We start from the raw sequence: 27,446 nt of genomic DNA, 5'->3' as shown, positions 1-27,446 counted from the left end.
ATAATTGTCACCTCTGAACTGTTGAGTCCTGGATTGAATCAACAGAACGTTGACCGAGGTATGCTGACCACCCTGGGAAGCAAGGAGAAGCTCATGTTTCGAGCATTAACCATAATAGATGGAACAAAAGGAGTTGTTGTACCTGTCTTGTCCATTGCCTCTCTGTCCGCCAAAGCAGATGGACACCAGTATTCATGAAGACGAATTTACCACTGTATTTGGTGCGGAGTTCATTCCCCAACAAATTCCAATCAGATCTAGAGGGCTGTGATAGGAGATCGCTTACGGTTCAAGGGATAGCCAACTCGAAATATTAGCCAAATGGTAGAACTTGCAATTCTGCCTTACAATGAAAACAAACGTATTACGTTCCAACGAAACAGCATCCATAAGTGAAAATTAACCTTTTTTTCTCTACTGGAGGTAATATAATCCAATGGTGAAGGTCATTGTAATATTTCTGCTACATATTACAAATGTCGGTGATAAAAAGTGAACATTTATGTTCACACAATAATTTTCAAAAAAGTGAACATTTATGTTCGAACAAAAAAAATGTACAAATAATGCAATATGCAACATGATATGGGCTGGTTGTCAAAAGGTCCCAGGTTTGAATCTCAGCGAAGCCCGGTGTCCAATGTTTGGGCTTGTTCTTCAAAAAGTGGAACACCGCGGACACCAAGACTAAACACTTGATGCCTCTCTCCAGGAACCATAATAAGTGCTGAAAGGGGAGGCACTGTATTGGAGCACACCATCCTTCAGAAGCAGATTAACCCAACTACCCTGTCTGCTTGCAGTTGATTGTGGACATGAAACATCCAACAATGTCTTTCAATTTAAAAATAGTCTTTTTGTAGATGTGGAATGCAACAAAGAATATCTTGTGAAACCTATCTCTTGAAATGCTTCAGAAAACAAATCCACCCCAGGGAAAAGGGAACTGGAACCAAGCAGAACTTTTCCTCTTTTGGGTTTGGCGGAGTCGCTCAATCCCAATGGACATCAGATTGGCCTGTTTGGCTTTCCTATCTGACTGAGCACATGGTTCATGATCCTGTGATCCCAGGTTCATATTCATTATCGATTTCTCCATTGCCTTTCCTTTTAATTCATGTAAAATTACTTTGATGTCTCCTAACATCCTTGTCCTGCATGTAATGTATGTAAAAGCTCTTCCAAGCACCTTAATGAAATCATCAGAATAAAAAAAAAGACGTGTTTGTATATTGTACTCTGAACTACAATGATACTACGAAGGAATATTTTCTCGCATTATACATATCACATGTTTCATCGTGATTGTGTGGCTGTACTGGTGAATGTTTCTAAAATGTGCACACCAAAATGTCAGAAAGGTGAGAATAGGCCTGCCTCATGAGCAAAAGTTCCAGTGCTGTGAGCTCCGTGGAATTTGAAAACGTTATTACTCGACTGTGGCTAACTGAATGTAGCAGATGTGCTGATTTTACCATTTAATTTAACTTAACACAAAGAACGTATAACAAGGGGAGCAGGAGACAAGAGGGACGGGAGAGAGAAGCACAAAACAGTGGGGAATAGACGCATGAGATCTGTGGAAGGGAGAGGGATGGAGCGGGGTACACGGGGTAAACAAGATGGACACTACAGGGACTTCATGGATGGAAAGCAGGGAATATGAAGGAGGTGGGTTTGGGGTAGATTAACAGTGGGAGAAAAGATCATGGTTTTGGATGGAGGAAGTTAAGAGATGGTGGTCAACAGCTATTTTGAAGATGTGGAGGGAAGAGTGGGGTTGAAGAGTGTTTGGGAATTTGTTCCAAAGGCAGGAAAAACGAGAAATGAAGGTGAGCAGTAATTCTTGATTTTGGTAGTTTAAACAGAAGGCAGTCGCTGGCAAACCTTGAGCACCCTGTGGAAATATGGGTGGGGGGGCAGAGCAGGGGGGTAAGGTCAGAAAGGAGACAGAAGACAGAATGACCAGTGACCTGCCTGCGGTGAGATAGAGTGAGAGAACCAAAGACTCAGCCTCATCATGGGAGATACCAATGATCTTAAATGTCTTGGTTTTCACAGCGTGAAGCCAAGAAAGGTGAGGGGTGGGAGCACCAGCCAAGAGGGGAGAGCAGTACTCCATCAGGCTGAGGATGAAAGCTTTGTACATGGTTAGCAGCTCAGATGTGCCAAGGAAGGACTTTGCACGATGGAGGATGCCCAATCGGTGACTGGCTTTGGAGGCCAGCTTGGAGATGTGGCTTTCCCAGGAAAGATCATGGCAGTGCGTGAGGGCCAAAAATTTGAATGAAAGAACTTCTTCAAGAGGATTGTTGAGAAAGTAGATGGGGGGGGGGGGGTTCCAAACGGTCCTTTTGGAGAGACATATTGAGAGTGTGAGATTTGTTGGGATTGAACGACATGTTCCACTTGTTGGACCAGTTTGTGATTTTACCCAGATCTGCAAGTTCGCAAATAAGCTGCTGCTTGCCGATCTGATGGATGACAGATGGTACGGCAGTAGGTGGAGTCATCAGCAAAGAGATATAGAGGATTTTCCAGAAAGTCGGAGAGATCATTGATGGAAACGAGGAAAAGAACAGGGCCCAGAACGCTGCCTTGAGGAACTCCAGCCTGGACAGGAAGAGGGGATGAGAGAACTCCATTTAGGGCCACACGTTGGCTGTGACAGGAGAGGAAGTCAATGAGCCAAGAGTGGAGATTGCCTTGGGATACCATGGGAAGAGAGTTTGGTGAGCAGGGCGGGTGCCAGACCGTATCTGGCATTCTCCCATGAGAAGAGTGGGGTGTCAGACCATATTCTCCCACTCTAGTGATATAAACTGCCTCTTTTGCTCCAACGAAGGGTCAATACCAGAAACGTCAGCTTCTATTTTCTTCCCATAGAGATTAGCGTACCTCAATCTCTGTTCTGTTTATTTCATCCATTGTTCTACCTGTCCGCTGAAACAGATCGACACTAGTCTTCATGAGCAAGATGAGTTCTTCAATCTGCTGGGTGTCCATATCTACGCACCCTCCTCACCAGAACACCTTGTGGGGGGAGACAACCCGACCGTGCAGCAGGTTAGTACAGCTTTGCATGGTACCTGTAGCAAGTCGCAGATCTAATCTGGCATGACCTGACATATTGATCTCTCCGACATTCTCCCCAGAATCCAGTCTTCAGGGATTGGGGCAAAGCCATCGGGGCCTCTATTCCTTGATGATGGGAGGAAAAGCACGGGGTGAACTTCCTGGGTCAGATTGCAGTGGTGTGTAGTGGAGTGGTGCTGAGGTGTCTTCCACCAGACCACGGTCTCGTTGGGTTAACCTGAGGCGGTCCCTTCGGTTGGGTACCTGGAATGTCCAATTCAAATCCTCCCCAGAATACAATCCAGTCCACACGAGCAAGATAAGTTCTCTATTCTGTATTAACTGCACCAGCCTTGTTAGCTTTAGTCTCTCCTAACAGTTGTTTTTTTTGTTTTTTATCTTTTGATGTGCACTTTCCTTTAATATTCACCTCTGCTCTTTTTCTGCATTCATTAGGGATCCTTCAGCCATAAAGTTGCAATATTTGCTTAGTTTCTTGTTATATGTTGTTTCTTATGTTTCTTATGTATGTTTCTTGTTTTATGCGCCCATGAAAAACCATGACGTGGAAGATATGCTTTTTTGTGCCCACAAAAAAACCATGAAAGCACAAAGTACAGGGATGCGAAGGTAGAAGCAGTTTATGCGCACAGCTCGTGGAAGTTTTTTTTTTGCGTATGTACAGCTGCTCTATGCGTGGCTGGTGGAAGATCTGTGTCATGCGCAGAGCTCGTGTAAGATATGTTTTTTGCGCCTGTAAAAAAATGCAGAAATGCGAAGCACAGGGCCGCGAATGTAGAAGCAGGTCACATTTTATAAACCGCGAAAACGCGTAATCTGCGAATAATGGACCCGTGAATGTCGGGGTCCAACAGTATTTAGAAAAACAGACTTTTATGCAAGAGAGAAAAAAGAAAATTTTGGGGTGTGATCAATGCTTTAAAGGTATTTTAAAAATTTGATAGACAGGTATATACTTTCATTTCTTGATGGAGGATGATAGAACCAGAGAGAACAAGTTGGAAGTAAATAAAGTTACAGACAATAATTAAGTAAGGCCAGAACCTTTACTCAGAATAGCCTTAGCCTGTGGGACAGGTTGCCACAATGTGTACATGCATGTGTCCGTCTTTATGTGTGTCATTCTATACTGGCTAGATTATTGATATCCGCTGAGGAATGACAGCGGAACTGCCATATATGGCAAAAAGTCACATCTTAATAACTTCCCAGGCACTGAGGGTGTCCTGTGGGGGTTGGAGGAGGAGGGTGTAGCTGGAAAATGACAGGAATTTGGAACTTGGTCAGATTGCCAGCATACAATAGACTACTCTTGTGAAAGGCACTGTGTGATCTTTCATATCAACCAGGAAATGCTGGCAGAAGGGACCCTGGCTTAATGGAAACACTGCTTTATGGGACCCCGGTTTGACAGCCCATTTGACGACGGTGCACTCATTTATCCACTGACCTGCCTAGTCTCAGATTTTACAGTCACGTTGGGAATTGAACAAAGACTAGACTGCTCACAGGCGAGTGCACCATTTTTGAGATATCCTGGCAGGTCGTGCCCTCGGCTGGCAGGATGGCCGAGAGGTATGCATACTCACCTCTAAGACGTCTTGACTGGGTTTGAATCTCGGCCCAGATATAAACATCTGTCATCCTGGTGCTTCACAGACAGGATGATTCATGAAAGTATGTGTCATCCATCAGATGGAAGTTAAAACGGGTGTCCCGTCTGCCGGCATTAATTGGTGGATGTAAAAGATCCCGTGGTAGGTGAGCCATCGCCAGCATCCTGGCCAAATTTCAAATTCCTGTCCCAACTTCCTGTGTCGGAGTGGCGACCCATCCAGGATTGTAGCCAGAGCCAATGAAACTGCTTCAGCAAAACCGATGCTCTGTATATTCATGGTACATGATCCAATTTGATCTCCTATCCTCTCCCCTCCCCTGCACCCACCACTTCTTCTGTGCAGTCATATAAACTAGAACCCTGAATGAGTTTAAAAGGGAATAATATAAGTATTCACATCAAGACAGAAAAAAAGTAGATACAGTGTAGATGGCTTGTTGAGTAACTTGGTGGTGTTGGGATTCTTGCCCCTCTTTTCCATGGTGAACCATCCCCTTTCCATCCACACCTGCCTACATCACTTCACCTTCATTCCTTGGTATGTGTGACATTGTTATCCTTCCCAGACTCTTCTAAAAGGATAAAATCCCTAAATATTTATTTGCTTCTCATTCGAGACATCACCAGAATTGCTGTCACCAGCTGATCATGTTATACACGATATTGTGAACATTTTAGTTTGGTGATAGATGGTATGCCAGGTGTTGGCTTAATGGTTAGGGTGGTGGGCTTGGGATCCTAGTATCCTGAGTTCAAATTCAAATCCCACTCGGCTGTTGAATTAATATCAGGTGGGGTTGACTCTGCCTGTCATCCTTCCGAGGTCGGCAAAATGAGTACCAGCTTGCTGGTATCATGTGTCGGAGTGGCGACTCATCCAGCATTGTGTCCAATAGCCAAGGAGTCTGCTTGGGCAGCACCAACACTCTGCACAGAGTATGTTCCCAATGGATGGATGGTGGAACAGACTTGGTGAGCTGAATTGCTATTTCTTGCTTTATAAATTTAACAACACTACATTGTAACATTTTATTGTAAATATCAGTTGATGAAAGTATGCAAAATGATTGATTTTGAAAGATGTCTATGAGAAAGTACCATGGACTCAAACATAACAATAAACCAACATCAGGAAACCAACAAAGGAGAGAAAATTGCTCCGATGTGGATTTAAGGACAAATTAAGATTGTGTTAAAGGCTGAAAAAGCTATTGCAAGGTCTCTGTGTTTAAATAATAATAATAATCGTGAAAATCCTGCACGATTGTGAGCAGATAGAGAACTACCCTGGGAGAGTTTTGGATTTCCTCTGCAGATCTGCTCCTATTTTACCACAAGTAAATTGAATTTTGTGTTTATTCCCAAGAGGGGAAGGCAGGTGGTAGGGAAGAGAACAGGATAGAAAGATATGTCTGTGTCTGAATTAATAAAATAAGATGGTGGATTAAATTCCTTCAAGAAGCACAATTAGTCAAACTTGTATGATAATAATGTTGAATGACATAATAATAACGAAGAGAAGAAAATCACAAAAACATCTCGAACGGCACTCGGTAGAGCGCGAACCTCCGCCAGGCTGAACAGTTTACATTTTGTATCCCACTGATTGGCAGGATCTGAATCCGGACCTGAACCAAAATCGAATCGACTTATACTAGTCAACTAACCAACTCATCCACCAAGTTTTGTCATAACACATCCACAACTTTTTGAGATACCATGCTATATATCATTTTTGGCACAAAATCTCAATGGTGAAGAATCACTTTAAAAAAAATAACATACTGTAAATAATCGTATCCAGATCCGGATCTTCACCAAAAGTGAATCACTTCTTCGTTGTTACACACCTAACATGTCAACCAAGTTTCGGCCGAATCCGTTCACGACGTTTTGGGATATCCTGCTCACAAACAGGCAAACAGACAGACAGAGGTGAGAATATAACCTCCGCCCACCTTCGGTGGTGGAGGTAATTACAGTGACACCAACAATGCTACCAACCAAATACTATTAATATTCGATTTATGCATCCACTATCTAGTCACTCTCATAGCAATGAGACAAAACAAAAACAGAAAAAAAAACACACTCAAGACTGACAGAGACAGACAGACAGACAGGCAGACAGATGTCAGATCACAGAGCTTCCACATCCAAGCTGACACTCCAGCAGATGTTTCCACCAGCTTTCCCACATTCCTTGTTCATCACTCACAGAAAGCTCAACATCCTGCAGGAAGCCAACCATTAAGTGTGCAACACAACCTCAACATCTTCTTCACCAAACTTGACATTCACTTTCTACATATGGAGTCTCCAAATAATGTTGACTTATATGGGCTACATCAGTTCCTTCTTCAAAAGGTGCAGTTTCATCGTAATAACCCAATACACAAAAAACGACAACCAACACATCTCACCTGTATAGCATCACCATCTCAAAATACCAACTCTCTAGCTTGCAGCTTTCTTGGTATTCAAAATATTTATTCTCGATCACAATGATATTTTTGTTGGAATTGTATGTCACCAACAGATCAGTCCATGCTATACCACGCAGATATAAAAAAAATGTATTTATTACAATAATATACATCGCCAGATTACAAAACGGAAATTAAACAAGAAGAAAACCACTTAACCTTATTTTATCTCTAACCTTATTTAAGCACAGCACTTAACCTGAAAGGAACAGCAGTAAACTGATAGAGTTCAACAATGGAATTGTGTATGTGGAAACAATAAACAGCACCAGGTTCTGAATAATTTCACAGTTATGGAGCATGTCTGGTTGTGTTGCAGTCAGACAACTACCAAATGCATTGACTATCTATAATTCTCTCCAATAATTATTCCATATTTATATAAGGCCACCATGCAGCCTCTTGTTATTTCATATGCAGTCTGTGGCTGCTGGTAGCATCATTCTCTGGAAGCACGGCTGTGCCACTGATACAGTGCTCATTACGAGGAAGCACTGGTCCTCATTTAGCCAACCTTGAAAGGATGGCAGGCTCAGTCAACCCACCTGGTGTTACTTCACTGGAACGACAGGGGTTAAAACTCAAGACCCAAAGATCTTAAGCCAGCCACCTTAACCATTAAGCCAACACCAGGCATTATATAGCCTGTTTTGGAATATTATTCCCAAGTCTAGGCTGATGCACCCGCTTTTCATCTTTCTCTCCTTGATAGGACCTAGCAGCGTGCTGTCAATCTGGTAGGGCATGACCTGACATCATCATTGGAATATCTTTCCATCCAACATTCTGCAACTACATTATCTCTTCTACAGATATGATCATGGAATATGCTCCGAAAATCCCTCCTCCCTTGTTCCCCCTGAGCATACCTTCTGATGTTCCACATGTTTTGCAGCATCTTCACATCCTTACACTGTATTTATCCCAAGGGACAACACTGCTTCATACTCCTACAGCTTGTTTCATCATGCTATTCTACTCTGGAAATCCTTGCTAGTGTGCTGCTTTTCCCAATCCTGTAATAACCTGCAATTCAAGAGGAATGTTAACAAATTTATTCTGCTCTCTGTCTGTCTCTCCATTAAACTCTCTTTGTGTAGCTCCACCTAGAGTGGCCCTTGGCCAAGTGAAGGGTGAGCTCCATAAAAATAATCAAATACTTTTTTTTACATCTGTCAGTATATACATATTGTTGCAACTGCTGGTCATTCTGGTTTCCCAGTTTGAGTCTGACGGGTCGCGTCAAAGCGACAACAATCCAACATTTTGAAGACACTCCTTACGTTCAACACCGTGCAGATTGGGGTCCCTAAATTTGGCGAGTAGCATGCCGATAAGCGTGACTATGTAGCTTGATCATTTTTGGGCCACAAAAAAGGCCAAACAAAGGTGAAGGTCATGTGACACGGTCTTAAGGCAGTGTAGACCGCAGCCAACCAACCATTAACAGGACGTGTGAAAAACACAAAATGAAGTCACCACTGCAACCAAAATTCACCCAAGCCAAAGTCTGGTTTATTATGCAAACCAATGGCACGGGGAGAGGAAACAAAAGGAAATCAATCAACAACATGCATACATAATAAACAAATTGATATTCCCCTGAAACTCGACCCGACGATATGCACCCACAATATGAAACGATGAACAGGAGATCCTTAATAATCTAAGCCTTTGGGCCCACAGTCATTTCACAACAGATATGCATAGCGAAATAACGAGACAATGGTGATTGTCGGGCAAACCCGAGCAAAATTATTAGGTCCTTTTCAGTCCCAGCAGGAGGCTGGATGGATGTCCCATGAGAGATAAGAGAGAGAGAGTTAGAGAGAGAGAGTTAATTGGTTAGAGAGGGAGAGCAAGACAGTTGTTAAAGAGAGAGTTGTTAAAGAGGGAGAGAGAGAGAGAGAGAGAGAGAGAGAGAGAGAGAGAGAGAGAGAGAGAGAGAGAGAGAGAGAGAGAGAGAGAGAGAGAGAGAGAGAGAGAGAGAGAGAGAGAGAAAGAGAGAAAGAGAGAAAGAGAGAAAGAGAGAAAGAGGCAGCTCATCTGTTGTCTGTTGAGATATTCTAATGACGTTTGGCTATATACTAAGCTATTTTACGCAGCTGTTAATTTCCTTGCTGGTTCGGCACAGCGAGCAGGGCCAGGGAGAAAGAAGGTGGACTCCTCTTCTTCACTGCACACTCGCTTTTATGTCTTCGAGCACTTACGTCATCTGTGACATGCCACGCCTCTTCCCCTCTCTCTTACTACTGAACAAGGGGGCCGATTGACTGGCGCAAGGACTGCCCCCCCCCCACCCACTGCTGTTGACAGGATGCCTCAGAGGGACATCGATCTGTGACGACTTTCCCGAGCGAAACGCTCTAAAAGACACTTATGACAGAAAACGGAGGGTCAAAACATCAAATGAAAGTTAAATAGGGTTGGGATTTTGGACACACACATTAGGATGACTTGGATGTCTATCTAATATATAAGCAATGTATGTCATATATCACAATTAATTGCTTCACATTAATTCTTAAACACTCTTTATGGAGATAACTGTTGTTCTTCTTTCGGCTGCTCCTGTTAGGGGTCGCCACAGCGGATCATCCGTTATGATCGGCATACTGATTTGGCACAGGTTTTACGCCGGATGCCCTTCCTGACGCAACCCTGGTCGCCTGTTACGACACAGGGATAAGGATTGGGTTTTGCCATGATTCCGGGCTGCCCTACACCCTCTCATAGGGTGGCCCAGCACAGAGCTCCCGTCCTCAAGCGATCCTCCAACCCAAGCCTCCAAGTAGCCGGATTACAGGCGCACGCCACTACGCCCGGTTATTTATGGAGATAACTAAGTCGTATTAAACATCTTTCCTCCCTAAAGTCATTTCCACCCAACTATCATTTCCACAAAAAAACAATAACCATCTGGTATTGTAGTTACGAGTTTCATGTACAAACGTGTACATGTATGTATGTGTTACATGCCTACAGGGTACTCCTCCGATTCCACATCCTCCAAATGGAAAAGAGAGTAAAATAAGAAAGCCCTCACCATAGCCTCTTCCTGTGGCCTCCTGAACTCCTGAATGACTTGCTAATCGATCTGTTTGTCCACTTGACAAATGAGCTGCCAAACTCCACCATGGCTAACAAGGCAGTGCTGAATGGCGCACAATCGGTGCTGGCCACCAGCCACGGGCAGCACGGAGCAGGAAAGCCTCACACAAAGATCACAACATGTATTGTGTCCACAACAAAAACCCTTACCACGACGCTCGCATGAGGACCCATATAAATTCTGCTTTTCAGCACACTTGAACATATAAGTAATGAGCACTTCTATCTGTTTATGTGTGCGAACGCGCTTGACCTTAAGTAGAGTGAGCATTATTGACTGGCCGCAGATTGATGGCAGCATCGGTAGCTTGAATAAGACCCATAAAGCAAAAAGAAGCTTCACGTGTCGAATTGTTCTGAGAGTTATCTCAAAGTTCGGACATGCTTTGTCACATTCACAAAATGACTAAACGTTTACTTAATGACTTCCCTCTGAGCGGCTGAATTCTTCATGCTTGCTGGCTGACCACTATTGAAAAACAGTCTGTGCTGACTCGTATGAAATACAAAAACTAAAATTTAAACAAACAACATTCGTTTCTTTGGACTATCACGACCACTTTGGACTATCAAACTAAAATCTCCAGGATTGAGGAAGGTCAGGCAGAGAGGTGTTACAAGAGGGGTTAGATGTTGTGTGAGCGATTAGATATTGATTTAGGATGCAGTTAGGAGAAATGTAGATTATAATTTGTAGAATTTGCTTTTATGTGTTTGGTGGATGAAATGATGGCATTCCCTTGTTTTGATAAAATGACTTTTGTCTGAATCTAACAGAGCAGAAAGCAAAAGGTACAATAAGTAAAATGAAAGCTTCATAGTTCTTGCAGGTAAGAAGCAAATCTCCTTCTATCGTTGTGTTATTCTGGTAAGGTTTGGCGATGTACTAAGCCACTTTACATGGTTTATTTATGTAAAAAGAATTGTAATCGTTAAATCATTAAATATTTCACAATTGGGGTTAAGATAGGTGTGTGCAGTGAGTGCCTCTAATGAGAGTCTGCTGTGTTTTATAAGCTACCACATTTGTTGTGTCGAGGTTTAGATTCTTAGGTTTAGATTTTAGGTTCGTAGAAAAGTGTGAAGGAAACATAAATTTCTGCCTCCCCAACAGCAAAGATTTGGCCTGGAGAATATAATAATAAATATATTATAGAATATAGACAATTATTCACTCACACAAACAACATTCACACTCACCTCCGACCTCTCCAAACAGAGTTCGAATCTCAACCCAGCCCTCAACTGTCACCCTGGTGTTTCACAGGCAGGGAGAGGCATCTCTCCCTGTATGTGCCATCCCTCAAATGGACGTTAAACTGGGTGTCCTGGCTGCGTGCTTTGGTTAGTGGACGTTAAAGATCACACAGTGTCCTTTGCTAAGAGTAGGCAAGCGATCACTGGCACCCTGGTGAAATTCCAGATTCCGGCTCCAACTTGCAGGGGGCACTGCATCAGCAGCACAGTCATACCCCCAGCAGTCATGTGCCTCATACGAAGGGAAAAGGGCCAACAACATTCTTCAACATCAGGTTGCACCAAACATAACATGGCGCATTATTCAAATATCTCTTACATGCACTGTTTTAAAAGTTCTGTGGAAATCACCATCAGTGGCTTCTCATTCCCAGCTCCCTGAATGATGGAATGTGGAACATGTTCACCTGAGTCAAGAGCCTCTCACCTGTACACTCCCAGATTGACTCGTTCATGCTGTGGCTTGTCATGTGAGTCATGCTTGTTCTTGTAATAAACTGCAATCAACATGATCACAATCTCAGAGGGGTGCTCAGGTAAGTTAGTGTTGGTAATTGCTTCTGCCCATTACATAAAAATTTTTATTTTTTTATTTTTTTTTAGCCAAACACCAAGCTCTTGGATAAGCTTACACACGAATACTCATGGATAAGCAAAAAGATGAGAAATTTCATAATCAAGTAACAGCATAATGCATTCATATCCCAAATGATACCTGATGACACTCATGAGTGAGGACATAAACACAAACATTTCATAAACAAAAACCAAACACTCAGACAATGTACAAAAAGCTAACTTTTTGTGCAGAAAATTTATCAAATAACCATACCGTCCATATCCAGAATGCGGACAAAAACAGATAACGGGATGGAGGAAAAACATTACGGAAGAGATCAAAATTAAGAGGTAGAGATGGATTAGTCACGTGTTACGCATGGAGGATTTGGAAACACCGAAAAGAGCAATATGCTGGACACCTGACGGGAAGAGAAGGGTTGAACGGCCAAGAGAGACCTGGTGACGTACCGTCACGAGAAGGAAATTAAATGAAAGAAGGTCAACTGGAATAAAATTGGAACGTGCACCCAAGACTGACGAAAGTTCTAAAGAAGCTCCAGATGTTGGAGTTGGCATGATTGGAAATTAAATGAATGCCAGGTGGCATTTTTCATATCTTCCACGTCATGGTTTTTCATGGGCGCATAAAACACATCTTCCACAAGCCGCGCACATAACAGTTCTAAAACACATCTTCCACCAGCCATGCATCGAACAGCTGTACAAAGGCAAAAAACATATCTTCCACGAGCTGTGTGCATGACTTGCTTCTACATTGGTGGCCATGTGCTTTGCATTTTCACGGTTTTTCTGGGCATATAAATATTTCTTGGAGCTGTGCTATAAGCGAGCTATGCAAAATTTTCCACCATTTGCACTATAAAGATGCTCCACCATATCTACCAAATGCTGCGTAAGATGTCATCCCCCATGAGTCTCACAATTAAAACGCTTCACCGCATCTATCACCAGCTATATAAGATGTTATTCCCCGTGAGTTACACAATTAAAACACTTCACCGTATCCACCACCAGCTACGTTAGATGTTATCACCCACCAACATTCCCCACAAACAATGGGCAGACGACTTATCCCTCCCGCAGCTCCCCCCAATTCCTGCATGACTACTTATGTGCAGTATGTGCTGGGTCTCAATCATTATTCTCGTCCCACTGCCTTGACATGTGTTGTGCTTCTTGCTCTGCTCATTGATCAAACATGTATTCCGAAGGCAAGACCAGTGCCAGAGATGCATCGGCTGCCAAGAGGCAGAAGAAAGTGATGACCTGAGTCACAAAGTGGAGCTTCTGGACTGGCTTTCGAGTGGAGAGAGAGAGAGAGAGTGTGGCCTCTCTGGGAAGACTATATGGAGTAACAAATCCACCATTCACTATATACGGAAAAACGAGAAGGCGATTCGAGAAAGTGTTGTGGCGAGCGCTGAACTGAGCACCAAATCGGTCACTCAGGTCCGGGATGTCCACATAGAAAGGATGGAGAAGGCTCTCAACATATGGATGGAGGACAACTCACAGAAGAACATGCCAATAAATAGACCTCTCATTTGCGCAAAAGAGATACATATGTATACGCGTATCTGGCTGATGTGAGTGGTGATAGCATGAATGACACAGGTACGAGTGATGTGGGTACAAGCGGCCCCGGTCAATTCTGAGGAAGAAGGGGATGGTTTGACCACTTCAAGAAGAAATGCAGTCTCTGCAACATCAAACTGTCAGGCGAGCATGCCTCTGCGGATCAGAAGGCGGCCAAACGTTTCCTGCTTAACTTACGCAGCTCATCGAGGAGAAGGGGTACCTGCCAGAGAAGGTGCTCAGTGCTGACAAGGCAAGCCTGTTTTGGAAAAATATGCCAATGCAAACTTTTATCTCAAAGTGTGAGGTGACAGCATCGGGAGTTCAAGGCCGCAAAGGACTGGGTATCTCTTCCCCTCTGCGCAAATGTAAAAGGGGACTGTATGATGATGCCCATGATGATGTACCATTCCCTGAACCCACATGCTTTCAAGGGCAAGAACAAACACACCCAATTGTGTTTTGGAGGGCCAAAGGGAAGGTGTGGGTAACGGCAGCAATTTTGCTGGAGTGGTTCCATTACTGTTTTGTCCCTCAGGTAGACTAGTACCTGGCAGAAAAAAAACCTTGCATTCACTGTTCTCCTACTCATCGATAACATTCCTGGCCAACCCAGGGACCTGAAGGTGGCTCAGCTAAACGTCAAGGTGATCTTCCTGCCACCCAACACCATCTCCCTGATCCAGTCACTCGACCAAGGGGTAATCTCCACTTTTAAAATATATTTTACCCGCTGCACCTTTCGCCACATTTTGGATGCAATGGACTCTGATCCAGAGCTCACCGTTGGGCATTTTTGAAAGGAGTTCAACATAGCTCACTGCATCGGCGCAATCGAAGAGTCACTGGACAAGGTGAGAACCTCGACCATCAACACCTGCTACCATAACCTGTGGCCACAGGCGGTGAAGACTTTCAGAGGCTTTCCCAACAACATGGAGGAGAGGTATGAAATTGCCGGGTTGGTACGGCAGGTGGGAAGAGAATGCTTTGACGACAAGAAGCCTGAGAGTTAGATAATTTTTTTTCACCTCGCATGCCAAGGAGCTCACCAAGGAATCGGATGCCATTACCAAGGTTTCTGAGGAGTAGGAGGTGGGCATTGATGAGGGGGGAGAGGTGTTGAGGTCCAACTCCATGGTCATGTTCCTGGGTGAGATGCTGCAGGACATGTGGGCAATTACCGACAGACTGCAAGATGCCAATCTGGTCATGGAGTGTTGCCTCAAGTTCAAGAGTGGGTTGGATGAAGTGATGCTCCAATTCAAGGAGCTACATCAAAACCTGCGTCAATCTCCCAGGCAGCTATTGATCACATTTTATTTTCCACTCTGGTCCCTCCACCTCAGGAGCATCAGCACCCTTTCCTGTCTATTCTGCTGATCCTCCCATTCCTGCCTTTGATCGATTGATTGAATTGGTTTTATTGATATTTTCATCACTTTTATTGATATTTTCATCACTTTGATGGCAGCCATTGTGGGAATCTATCGCAAACTGACTTTGCAAGTTTGGAACGTAGTTCAATGTGTTGATGACTCAAGGTCTGTTCGGTAAGTACCTGAAGAGCATTGTCATATGATTCGTACTGGTCTTGGAGAATTATCCTCAATGCGTGTTTTTGAATTCATTCAAGCATATTTGACGAATGGGTAGTCAGAGCGGAATACTGATGAACAGAACTCAAGAAGTAGTCTTTTGTACGACTAGTACACCATCATCAGGTCATCCTTCAAAGTACCAAAGCGATTCAGATTCAGTTTCGCCCATCACCTGCCTCTCCTCCCTCCCCGTCAGTGCACGACTCATCAGCAACCTCAACTCCACCGGCTTCAGAGGAGTTCATTGAGTTCACTGGATTTTCATCCACCATCATCATCATTTGAAAAGTTGTATGTTTGTTGAATTTTTTTTTTTTTTTTACTTTTACAGTTTGGTTGTTTAAGCACTCTTTATAAACTAATCGCATTCCTTCAATAAACATTGGAAACGGTATCTGGTGTTTTGTTTTTTTAAGCATTTTTTTAATGAAACTGTAATCATGTGCATTGGTCATCTAAAAAAATTTAAACTTTGAATTTTTTTCCCCATATAAATCGGGAAATGCTGGGAATCTATCTCCCTGTTTTCATTGAAACAATGCGTCGACATTCCCGGCTTCGCCATTCGTGGCATTTTTCATGAATCGCGAACCACTGGGGACCTTTCCCCCTTTTACCCATTGAAACAATGCCCTGACATTCGTGGATTCAACATTCATGGCATTTTCCAGGAATGTATCCCATGCGAATGTCGGGGTACAACAGTACTGGAATATCCTTGTCACCCAATATTGAACCTCTCAAATACCTTTCCAGCTCATCTTTACTTGAATAAAATGACAGGCCAGTGAACACAATTTTATACAAGTTGCCTAAAGAGACATTTGTATCATGTTCGCTCCACTCCTTGAGATTTATACTCAAACTTTGCAAATGCATCCTAAAATTCCATGAGCCACAACTATTGCCACTTGACACTGATCTATCTGTTTCAGGTTAATTCTGCCAACTGTACTTCTAAATCCATTTCCTGATTGTACAGGCAATAAAATTTCATCATAAAGAAAATCATTCCTATCAATATTTCTTTATTCACTTCCGATTACCTTGCACTTCCTACATGCTATCTGCCATTTTAGTGTCAGTCTCCTTACAACACCAAAACTTTCTTGAATCTCGTTAAGTTCCTCACTTGTGTTCAACTTACCCCCAGCTTGATTTGTGTTGTCTGCAAATTTAGATACCCTATTCACTCCTACATTTAGAACGTTTGATATATTGCTAATAATAATAATAATTAATACCTTATGGTACTGCACTAATTTCCCTCTGATTAAGTGTGCGCTTGAATGTGTGGATGTATATTATAATAATTCACTCAGTAATTGATGCTCACTCAGGAATGAATTCCAATGAGTTCAATATTTTTAACTTTGAGTAAAGATAGCACACTTACCGATGAGCTGTCTCATCTGGCTTTGAATCCCGACCAGTTTATAAGCTGTCCAATTGGTGCTTTCCAGGCAGGGCCTTCCACCACAAAGTATGCCGTCCCTCTGATAGATGTTAAGCTGGGTGTTCCATCTGCTAGTGTTAGCTGGTAGATGTTAAACATCCATGAGTGTCTTTCGTGAAGAGTAGGCGATGTGCTGGTACCTAGAATAAATTATAAATTCCTGCACAATCCACCTTCACTCAAACATCAGGTTTGGCTAATCGGCATGTGAAAGGCTTGAGTAAAAGAACACTTTCCCCCGACCCCACACGAAGGTGGCAGTTGGCCCCTTAAAGAAGTAGCTGAAGCTGAAATGTCCTTGTGCCTCATCTCTTTATAGATGTACAGATGAGGGAAATGTACGAGTACAATAACAGCACAACATTTCCATCTTCACTTGACCAATGCAGTTGCATGCATATTTCCGACTCAATTTGACCACTGATAGACAGCAAATTATTTTGTTTGATTGAGAAAGGTAACAACTGCTCATCCACAATTAAGATCATTTTCCCAAAGCTCCTCGAGGTCACCCGAAATCATTCTATCATCTCCACACTGACCCCCTCTCCCCCCACCCTATTGGACATGTACGCAGTTTAGACCTATTTTCATGTCCTTTAAATTGGTCAACGACGGGGCTTGTTATAAATTGTCACCCTCCCACCTCACCTGCCGAAAATAATGTCATGCCATTGCCTTGGTAGTGTGCAATTGCGCGTTTATGAATACGTATCGTTTTGCAAAATTTGAAGTTAAGTAAGTGTAACCATACAGCAGAATAGTTCGAGAAACTAATCACTGAGCGGATAATCCGCATTAAGCACGCGTGGATGTGCAAGCTGTTATTAGGGCTCACGCGCTCACAGGTGCACTCGGGTTACCGAGGGACAAAATACAGCATGGTGGGCATTCGAGGTGAAGGCACAAAAAGGGGTGAGGGTCGAGCAACTTGTATAAGGGTATTCAAAGCAACAAATCACCCTTACATACTTCCAACCCTCTTTAACCTCTCCTTAAGTCCCCGATCCCAATTCGTTGGCTGCGATTTCATCTGCTTTGTACTCGGTGAACACAAAATTTTTGCTCCTTAGAATATACAACTAACCTCTCCTCCCAAACCACCATCTTTTAGGTTAGTTGTTTTTTTGGATGCACTTTGGTGTAGGATTGCACGGTGTAGTTGAGGATAGGATTTATTTATTTTTCGAGAGAATGTGGGGTTCAAGGTATGAGGGGTATTTAAGTGCGATTTCAGATAAGAAAGGATGTAAATGCATTCTGTGCCTTTCTGTTGTTGCACCACCCAGCTTCATACAACAAAAAACCCATATTAATTTAAATCCCTATTTTCATTTACGAAATTAACTCGATTTCATATGTAATGGAGGGTTGTCAACCGGGTCTGAGAATGTCCCATATCTTTTTTGATGAAAGTACTTTTGTGAGAACCGAGCACACAAATATCATATGATACCACACTGTATATACAGTGCCTTCAGAAAGTATTCACACAGCGAGACTTTTGTCACATTTTGTTGTTACAGCCTGAATTTAAAATGGTTTAAATTGAGATTTTTTTTTTGTCACTGATAATATAATGTCACATAATACCTCAAAATGACAGTGAAAACATGTTTTTGGAAATGTTTACAAATTTATTGAAAATAAAAGACCGAAATATCTAATTTACATGTGTTCAGCCGACTGAGCCAATACTTTGTAGAAGTACCTTTGGCAGCGATTACAGCTTCAAGTCTTCTTGGGTATGTCTGTATCAGCTTTTTACATCTGGATTTGAGGATTTTTTTTCCCCCATTCTTCTTGCAGATTTGCTCAAGCTCTGTCAAGTTGGATGGAGAGCGTCGATGAACAGCAATCTTCAAGTCTTTCCACAGATTCTCAATGGGATTCAAGTCTGGGCTTTTGCTGGGCCACTCAAGGACTTTTACGTTCTTGTTCTGAACCCATTACAGTGTTGCTTTGGCTCTTTGCTTGAGATCATTATCCTTTTGGAATGTAAATCTTCGCCACAGTCTGAGGTGTTTTGCACTCTGAAGCAGGTTCTCCTCAAGGATTTGCCTGTATTTGGCTCCATCCATTGTTCCCTCAATCCTTACAAGTCCCCCAGTACCTGTCACTGAAAATCATCCCCATAGCATGATGCTGCCACCACGATGCTTCATGGTAGGAAGGTGTTAGATGGGTGATGGGCTGTGCTCAGTTTCTGCCAGATGTGGTACTTTGCATTCAGGCCAAAGAGTTCAATTTTAGTCACCCATGATGTACCAGGCTTTTTGCAAACTCCGGGCATGCTGTCATGTGCCTTTTTTCTCAGGAGTGGCTTCCATCTGGCCACTCTCCCATAAAGCCTAGATTTGTGAAGTGCTGCAGAGATTTTTGTCCTTCCGACAGGTTCTCCCATCTTAGCCAAGGAACTCTGAAGTTCTGTCAGAGTGGTCATTGGGTTCTTGGTCACCAACCTGACCAAGGTCCTTCTTGCCTGGTTGCTCAGTTTGGTCAGATGGCCAGCTCTCGAAAGAATCTGCGTCATAACATATTCTTTCCATTTCCTAATGATGGAGCTCACTTTGCTTTTGGGAACTTTCAACACTCTTAAAATTGTTTTATATCATTCCCCAGATCTATGCCTCCTCACAATTCTATCTCGGAGTTCTCCAGACTCCTTGGACTTAATGATGGAGTTTCTGTTCTGACATGCACTGTCAACTGTGGGACCTCATAGAGAAAGGTATATTTCTTTCTAAACCATGTCCAATCAATTGAATTGACCACAGGTGGACTGCAATCAAGTTGTAGAGACATTTCAAGGATGATCAATGGAAATTGAATGCACTTGAGCTCAATGTAGATTGTCATGGCAAAGGGGATGAATACTTATTGACTCAAGACAAATGAGTTTCATTAGCTCACCTGGAATGTAGTTCCGGGGAGCTTATGGGATGGCGCATCATCCATCCGTCTGTCCTTCCATCCATAAATACTTGTACCTTCTTCTCTGAAACTACACATACAATTTCGATTAAACTTTCCCACAACCTTCATCACCCATGATGTACCAACATTTGTTCACATCATTAAAAAATATCAGGGTCTGAGGGGGTCAATGGGGGGAGTTTATGGGCGGGGGGTTGCTTCCCCCGTAAAGAGGTATTTGCTTTCTTCTTAGAAACGACACACAATTCTGATGAAACTTGACTACAAACTTCATCACCCATGATGTACCAAAGTTTGATCACACCATTAAAAAATTGGGGTTTAAGGTGATCTTTGGTGGGAGTTGCCCCCCAAAATAGGTATTTGCTTTCCTCTCAGAAACTACACATACAATTTTTATGAAGCTTGACCACAACTTTCATCACCTGTGACGTACCAAAGTTTGTTCACGCTATTAAAAAAAGCTGGGGTTGAAGAGGATTTACGGGGGGAGGTGGCCACTAAAATAGGTATTTGCTATAACGTTCGCTTATTGGTACATTTTGCTGGTTCTGTCCCACGTTGACTTCCTCATCAGTATCATTATTCTACCAGGAGAACGCCCAGTGGTATTGCTCCTATTTTTAATATTAATTTGTAAAAATTTCTAAAAAAACAACTTTGTTATTATGGGGTATTATGTGTAGATCAGAGACAAAAAACAAATCTCAATTTAGTCCATTTTAAATTCAAGCTGTAACACAACAAAATGTGAAAAAGTCAAGTGCTGTGAATACTTTTTGAAAGCACTGTATAATTTCAGCAGTGTTATGTCTGTTTGTGGGTTTGCTTGACTGATGCATTCCTAAACTAGAACGGGCACTCAGTGGAGCACATACCTTCACTAACGCTACATTTTGCCCCCCCCCCCCAGAAACTGTTGATTGTGAGGGTATTTAATCCCATATCACATCTGCTATCTCTTGTGTTATGATGGCTTAAAAACATTACATTTCCTGCTGTTTGACACCGATTCACGTACATTGTACAATTTCTGTATGAACTCCCTGACCTTTTTGGGTGTCGGTGTCAAGTCAATCTGATGACAACTGGTCACATTATAAGAAATCAAATATTACACATCACAGGATAGGGAATTGAATTCTAAATATTTTGAATCTTCTTACATGCAAATTGTATAAGAATTGACCGCGTTATGATAATAAAGGTTGTTGACCCCCCTGACCTTTGACCCTAACCGCTAACAAAGGTAATGACGTCATTGTGTCATATCATATATCACAAGATTGGGCATTAAATTGACCGCGCTATGGTAAAAAGATGATTTTGACCTTTTCATGACCTTGACCTTGACCTTTGACCCGATCGCTCCCAAAATCTAATCAAATGGTCCTCGGATAATAACCAATCATCCCACCAAATTTGCTGCGATTCAGTTCAATACTTTTGGAGTTATGCGAATAACAAACAAACAAACAAACAAACAAACACATATTCACAAATAAATAAATAAATAAATAAATACACAGCGATCAAAACATAACCTTCACAACAAAGTTTGTGAAGATAACCAGTGGATGGAATGAGTTGAAAACTGGTGGTTGGACTCGAAGTGTGCCCAGATGGTAAAAAAAATATCCTAGCCCTCTTTAAGTAAATGTGTATCGTGTAAACCGGTACGAGTCATAAATCCAGTACGTGAGTGAACGATGTGTTCTCGAACCTGGCCATATGCCAGAGCTTCCGTCCCACATTATGCCCAAGCATAAAGGCAAATCTGATTCGAGCACTCTAAATACCACTCAGGTTTAACATTATTAATTTGAATTATGCACCAAGAAGGTGGCACACAAGTTATTCTCTATTTAATTTAATCGTGCTGTTTGCACTCAAATAACCACAAGGAAAACTGGGGTATTAGATTTAATAAAGAGTGAAAATGGGGCAGGAACACAGTAAAGAAAGGAAACGGGAAATTCTGGTTAGGAGAATCAAACGCGTGTATTCTAAACAAGTGTTGACCTCACCTATCTTAAAGTGCTGTATTATGCACAACCGTTATGAAAAAGATGATATTTTGCACCTCTTTTGGTTCCAACTTCAGGATACTTTGACCACCTTACTGACAACATGCACCTTAATGAGTGGCACATCCCGAGAAACTCTGAAGATTATTCTTCTAAATAAGACCTTGTGTGCAGTTTGGGGTTCTTGTTAGTTTGCTGAAGCATTCTTTGTAGACATTTAGTGTGAACGTGCATAACATACACACCCGTGATCCTTGGAATTGCGCGTGGGTAACAAAATAATGTTTATTTATTAAATATATAAAAATAGTTGAATTTTTAGATTCCACTTTCCCTCCCCACCCCCTACCCCCAACCACATCCTTCTCTGAAACCCCATACATGACCTTTACTTACCTCTCCTAAGTCTCCTGACTCTTATCTCCTCATGTCCTCTTGTTTTTTTGGCTCACCATTCCTTCAACACAATCACCTAACCTCCTACCTATTTTCTTTCGTCTTCTATTCTTTCATTCATCGATTTCTATTTTCCAGACTTATTTCACACCCCTTACCATGTGTAAATAGAACACTCCCTACCATGTGTGCAGAGAACACTCCTTACCATGTGTACAAGGAGCTTGGTGTTGGCTTAGTGGTTTGAGTCCCGTGGGCCACTGAATTAACACCAGGGGGTTGACTCAGCGTCTCATCCTTCTGACGTCAGCAAAATGAGCACCAGCATACTGGTAATTGGGGCAATGCATCAGCGGCATAGCCGCGCCCCTAACCAATGATGCAACCAGCAGCAAAAAAGGCAGCATACGATGGGTACCATGTGTACATAGAAGACTCCTTACCATGTGTACATCAAACACTCCATACTGTGTATACATACATCGTATTTCTAACTTACTTTTTGAAACTATGAGAACTTGTTTTGATCATTTCGCCTACAAAAGTGTGCTGATAACTAGATTGATAGGCATGAGTTTAGATAAACCTTCTAATGATGACATCTTATATATTATTTCCGAGTTTGTGGTTTCGTGTCGCGCTATCTTCGACTTTGTTCTGCGCTCGAGTAACGTGATATTCGGCTTACATTATCTCAAAGACCATATGAGGTGCATGGTACAAAAAAAGTAAATAAAATGGTTCTGAAACAGTGAAATCGTATTCCACTTACTGCATTAAAGTAAAATTACTGCTGATTCTCTGCATCAGTTCCTTTCTCAAACACACCCACCCCAACATGTCGTGCAGAGCGTGGGTTATGCTAGTATATTGATAATTTCAACTGACTGAATTCTGAAGAAATCTGAGAGAGGCCCATTTTCAGGCTTTGTTGACGCCTCTCGTTTCATGTGATCACACGAAATTGTTTTGCTTGTTTCTGCTGCCACCTGCAGCAAAATAGGGTAAAGTGTCCATATTAAAAGTGGAGGGTGAAATCGTTCCTGAAACGCCAAGCAGCAGACTTTGAGCAAAACTTGGCCTTGAAAGTGTCTCACTAGACTTTCATATGTGAGTTGTACCCAGAGCTTCAAACTGTCATGATGTACTCAGTTCCCGACAAGTAGTCAGAATCAAGTCTCAGGAGGTCGTCAAACTCCTGAGAATTTGAGATTGAGTAAAACTATTTAACAAAATGTAAGTTTTGTATTTAGAGATGCCATTTAAAGTTAAATTATTCACAATGGATTTCATCAACTAAAACTTGAGCAGAGTACATTGATTGCTGTGGGAAACAAGGTTCTGTGTCTCAAGCTTCGCCCATCAATCAGATCAAAATAAAGAAATGTCGGTAGAGTGAGGATTATAAAGTAATGGACTGGATCAGAGGTCAGAGGTCAATGATCAAAGGTACAGGGTTGTACCCAAAGCTACATTTGACACTTGATCTTATATATTCAGCCTGCTTGATCTTTGACCACTGATCTTTATTCCAATGCCTCTTTACAATCTCCCCCCCTTTCTGTCCCCCCCCCCCCGCCACGGGTCCTTATCTTTTTCTCCCGTTGGGGCTAACCCTCAAAATGTCAGCTGCACTTAATTGATCACAATGGCAAAACATACTCTTCCAAACTTAAGTTGATACAATCCATTGTGAACAAATTGATGCTGAATTTTGGATGGGTTGGAACGCATGTGTTGAAAGGTCTGATATTTAAACATGTGTAACAAAAGCGTCGGCGACTTTAGTACAAGCTTAAAGATGCACTTTTAGAAATGCCAGCTCATCCCTTGGGAATCCAGCCATGGACACATTTCTGGTTCACTGACCTTCTTCAGCATGGAGTGGATTCCCCTCAAGGTGATTTAGATAAAAAATATGTTGGATGACTGACCTGTGGACCGCAGTGCAACAGCTGACACACTGTTTGTTTTCAGGAGGTGGTGAGCTCTGAGTTCTGTGTCTCAGACTGCATCTTAAAGCGGAAGTACCTTTATAACTGTAAAATCTTATTTTCTGACAGCAAAAGACGTATTAATCGATGTAACGGCTGCCTAAATAGTACGGAGGATGGCAGGCGCCCCCTATTGGTTGTGAATTAATTTTGGGAGCTCAAAGTAATTAGGTCACAAATAAAAAGACGTTTCATTTATATATTTGAGATATATATATATATATATATATATATATATATATATATATATATATATATATATATATATATATATATATATATATATATATATATATATATATATATATATATATATATATATATATATCTCTCTCGTGCAGCCTGTGGCTGCTGGTTGCATCATTGGTTGGGATGCAGTGTCCCCCTTACCAGAGCACTGGTGCTCATTTTGCCAACCTTGGAAGGATGACAGGCTGAGTCAACCTCCTGGTGCATTAATTCAGCGGCCCAACGGGGCTTGAACTCAGGACCCTACGATTCCAAGCCACCACCCTAACCACTAAGCCAACACCAGGCTATATTTGAGATGGACAACCTAGTTTCTTACTGCAGCCTCTTCTACATCTTCATAGGGAGGTGGTGTCACTTTTTTTAGATCCTCGTGGAGGATCTCTGTCTTACTTACGTTGTTGTTCTTCATCTTCTTCTTGTGGACTTTTTTGTTTCACAGCCTACAGTTTTCATCGAAACTTCCTGAAACTTGGCTTATATATGTAAAAATACCCTGTGCAGACAGTAACCATCTCCGATTTTGAAAATTCCTCCGAGAAAAAAAGTTATGACGTCAAAATATCTCTGCGAATGGAAATCGCCTAAAAAATTATCTCCGAAACTAGGCAAACTTTTTGAATTATGTTTGTGGGAATCGAACAGGGCATTAGCAGAGATTAATTACCGCACATATGATACATCACTATGACGTCATATCAATTTTTATGATGTCATTCCTATTTTTTGACATTTTTTGTTTCACAACCTGGAGTTTTCATCGGATCTTTTTTTTTTTTTTTTTTTTTTTTTGTATACCTTGGTCGAGGCTCGTATGAGAGCTAACACACAACTCACAGCAAGGAGGCATGAGACAAGAGGGGCGGGAGTGGAAGGGACAAAACAGTGGGGAACAGACACATTTGGTGAACTGTGGAAGGGAGAGGGATGGGGATGGGACGGGGAACATGGCGAAGAGAAGATGGACATTACAGGGACTTTCAGGAAGGAAAGCAGGAGAATTGAAGGAAGTGGGCTTGGGTGGATTATCGGGGGTAGAAAAGATCGAGGATTTGGATGGGGGAAGATAAGAGGTGGTGGTGAACAGCTGTTTTGAAAGCCTGGAGGGAAGAATGGGAAAGAATAGAGTGAGGAAGTTTATTCCAAAGGCGGGAAAAAAGAGGAATGAAAGAGTGAAGATGAGCAGTGATTCGTGATTTTGGTAGTTTTACCAGAATGGGGTTGTTGGCGGACCTTGAGCGCCCTGTGGAAATGTGGTGGGGACAAATCGCAGAGAGAGCAGGGGGGGGCAAGGCTGGAGAGGAGTCGGTAGAAGACAGAAAGACCACCGACCAACCTGCGGTGATTGAGTGAGAGGCCCAAAGACTCAGCTTCATTGCGGGAGATGCCGATGATCTTAAATGCCCTGGTTTCGACAGCGTGAAGCCGAGAAAGGTGGGAGGCAGGAGCACCAGCCCAGAGGGGAGAGCAGTACTCCATCAGGCTACGGACAAAAGCTTTGTAAGTGGTCAGGAGCTCAAGAGGGCCGAGGAAGGACTTTGCACGACGGAGGATTCCCAATCGACGACTGGCTTTTGAGGCGAGGTTAGAAATGTGACTTTCCCAGGAAAGGTCATGGCAGATAGTGAGACCCAGAAGCTTGAAAGAAAAGACTTCTTCCAGAGGATTGTTGAGAAAGTGGATGGGGGGGTTTTGTAAACGGTCCTTTCGAAGAGACATAGTGAGAGTGTGAGATTTGTCTGGATTGAAAGACATGTTCCACGTGTTGGACCAGTTTGTGATTTTATCCAGAAATTTTATCTTCGTGAAACTTGCCATGTATATGCAGAAAGCCCACTCGCAGGCAGTAACCATCTCCGATTTTGGAAATTCTTCCTTGAAAAAAAGTTGACGTCATAATATCGCCGCTAATGGAAATCGCCTACACCATTATCTCCGAAACTAGGCAAGCTGTTTGAATTTTGTTTGTGGGAATCAAGCCGGGCATGAGCACAGATCATTTATTGCAAACTTTATGCATCACAATGACGTCATATTCGTTTTTATGACGTCATCATTAAGAAGACGAGGATCTTAGCTCATTTGAGCTTGTTTTCTTCCATTGACCAGCTTACAATGAGATCTCTTGGTAAAGCCATGGCTAATCAAGAAAAGCTCCATCACAACCTCATTCAAGGTTTTGGGAAAGCTCACCCAGAAACTTCCAAAAGGTCCTTTTACAGCTCGTTTTAATATTTAACGAAAGAGGTCATTACATAATGGCTCTGGAAACACCCCCCAACTCCTAGTAAGTATAAAACTCAGACATTTGGACACAAACACACACACCCACCAGCCACCAAACTCCAAGCCCCAACTGAAACGTGTTAGGTACGTAATTTTTGAATGGCCCTGCGAGAAAAGACATCGTTAAGAGGTCGCAGATATCAATAATATTGTAAGAAATGAAATATATCTCACGTGTGATTGAATATTTCGGTGATAGACACCAGAAACCATTTGAAAATCACAAACATTAATGGTTGCCAAGGTTACCAGCTCCACCCACGACATCTCCTCACTGTTTTTTTACACCGAATTCCCGTTTCGACGAATAATAATACACTCCATAAAAATTCTCATTTGAGGTGAAACATCTATGATGAAATTGATAAAACATCAAATCACGATGTTAACTTGGTTCTTTTGAACTTGACTATGCATGTATGTATATATATATATATATATATATATATATATATATATATATATATATATATATATATATATATATATATATATATATATATATATATGTATATGTATATATATATATATATATATATATATATATATATATATATATATATATATATATATATATATATATATATATATATATATATATATATATATATATATATATATATATATATATATATATATACAGTGGGGAGAACAAGTATTTTATACACTGCCGATTTTGCAGGTTTTCCCACTTACAAAGCACGAAGAGGTCTGTAATTTTTATCATAGGTACACTTCAACTGTGAAAGACAGAATCTAAAACAAAAATCGTGAA

General features: G+C 42.0%; 1 long non-coding RNA gene and 1 pseudogene across 1 annotated transcript in view; both read right to left on the bottom strand.

Moving 5' to 3' along the window:
* LOC147026318 (uncharacterized) overlaps positions 1-27,446 on the bottom strand; it is a 79,985-nt gene that overhangs the window by 36,942 nt on the left and 15,597 nt on the right. Inside the window, exons 2-3 of the long non-coding RNA XR_015058279.1 lie at positions 19,696-19,786; positions 11,996-12,065 (exon numbers count right to left, since the gene is read on the bottom strand). This is a non-coding gene — a long non-coding RNA (uncharacterized LOC147026318). The remainder of the gene's footprint in view (positions 1-11,995; positions 12,066-19,695; positions 19,787-27,446) is intronic.
* LOC147026319 (signal recognition particle RNA) lies at positions 9,887-10,027 on the bottom strand (annotated as a pseudogene).

Source organism: Eptatretus burgeri, chromosome 5 (assembly GCF_056783735.1).
Source record: "Eptatretus burgeri isolate ZD-2024b chromosome 5, Ebu_testis_v1, whole genome shotgun sequence".
Lineage (NCBI taxonomy): Eukaryota > Metazoa > Chordata > Myxini > Myxiniformes > Myxinidae > Eptatretus > Eptatretus burgeri.
This window is presented reverse-complemented; position numbering and strand designations above follow the sequence as displayed.